This window comes from Egretta garzetta, unplaced genomic scaffold (genome assembly GCF_000687185.1).
Source record: "Egretta garzetta isolate BGI_Z169 unplaced genomic scaffold, ASM68718v1 scaffold384, whole genome shotgun sequence".
In the NCBI taxonomy this organism is placed as follows: Eukaryota; Metazoa; Chordata; class Aves; order Pelecaniformes; family Ardeidae; genus Egretta; species Egretta garzetta.
The window spans coordinates 278,350-280,192 of NW_009259496.1; positions in this window are offsets into that span (position 1 = coordinate 278,350).

The following is a 1,843-nucleotide window of genomic DNA, read 5'->3' on the forward strand; positions in this document are numbered from 1 at the left end:
TTTAACCTGGAAACCGTGATCTCCCCCAATTTCTACTGGGGCTCAGTAAACGAAATTGATTTGAGTTTCCCAATCATCAGGCTCAGTTGGAGATCGCCCTGGCGTTCCCCGTAACAACTCACCATCTGACACATCCCACACGAAGAATTCAGGGTGAGGATTCTCTTTGGGTTAAGGGTGTAAAGCCTGACTAACCGTGTACCGCCCGTGAAATTTCTGTTTCCCCGGCAAAGTAGTTGTGGGTAGAATGTAAGCAGTTTTGAGGTAAGCTGAGGGCTAACAGATAAACCTTACGTTTCTTTACCGGTCCCTCAGGGGGAGCTCCCCAACCCCCAAGAACTCCCTCTGCAAACGCTGTTCCATGGCTCCTTCGCTCTCAGTCGTCTGCCCGGCTCCGCCGACTGCTTCCTCAGCCTGAGGCATGAGCTGTGCAGCCGCGGCTGTCAAAGGCACGGGGCTTCCCTTCTGAAGGTGGACAGACCCCTCCTGTCAACCCCTGCTGCAGCCGACACGTGCCACGCAAAGCGTCAATCCTAGGGACCCCAAACCACAGCAGAATGAGCTGCTGAGTGATGGACACGTACAAAGAACGTAGGATTGTTGTAACTTCCCTTCCTTCCTGCGTTCTACCAGGAGGCCGACGGGTTTCCCTCCCCACGTACAGCCGCTGCGAGCACCGAGTGGCTTGGCCGTGGCCCTGCCCTGCCCCCACACTGCGTACAGCATTTTCCTGAATTTGGATCCGTGAGTGTCAGAGAATCATAGAATAGAATCACGGAATTGTTTGGGTTGGCAAAGCCCTTTCAGCTCCCCCAGCCCAACCGTTCCCCTACCCCTGCCATCCCACCCCCAAACCCTGGCCCTCAGCACCTCGGCTGCCTGGCTGTTAAATCCCCCCAGGGCTGGGGACTCGACCCCTTCCCTGGGCAGCCCCTTCCAGTGCCTGACAGCCCCAAGGGGAAGGAATTGTTCCCCATGGCCAACCTCACCCTGCTCTGGCACAACTTGAGGCCATTTCCCCTCGTCCTATTGCCCAGGGAGAAGAGGCCGACCCCCAGTTCACGATGCTGCTGTATGGGGATTTCTTTTTGTCTGGCAGCCACGAAATGGGTGGAACTTAGTCAATATGCCCTAAGTGGTTCTCTGGTCGGAGAAGCGTGTCTCGCCACCTCTCCCTTGTCCATGACTTCAGCCTCTCCGTACCACCTTAGGTACTGAGGTGCTACGCACGTGGGATACGGAAAGTTTAATCTTAGAACAGTGAGTAAAGGCCAGTCATTTCAAGACTATTGCCCTAAATCATTTTGGAGTCCAGGTCCCAGTAGGATTATTATCTTCAGGAATCGCCACGGTAAATCAAACCTTTGCTCAGCGGTGGCCTATGCCCCCTGCCTCAAAAAAGGCAAAAAAGCCCGCTCAGCATTTGCTACCTGCTCTGGTCTACAGATGAATTCACTTTAATATCTTACTAACTTCTGCTTGCCTGTGTTCAAGTATCGCCTGGCACCTTCACACCCAGCGCGGGGGCCCAGGGCCGTACCTGCAGGATCCACCACCCCGGGCAGCCATGATGCCCTCGGTACGCCGCGGCGGATTTGGGGTGGGCATCCACCGCCTCTCCTTCAGCGCCAGGAGCTGCACGTAAAGCAGAGAAGGGACAACATGAAGGCCTTTGGTGCAGATGGTGATAAGCAACTTGATTCATTTTTTGTATTTGCAAGCCTGTTTAAACCCCCTCTCGGGCCTTGAGAGGCTGGGGTGGCCTGGAATCCGTTAACTGCCGCTCTGACCACCCTAAAAATGGCGCAGCGGCCCCGCTTTGCCCGTGAAGCGCGGCGTCGCC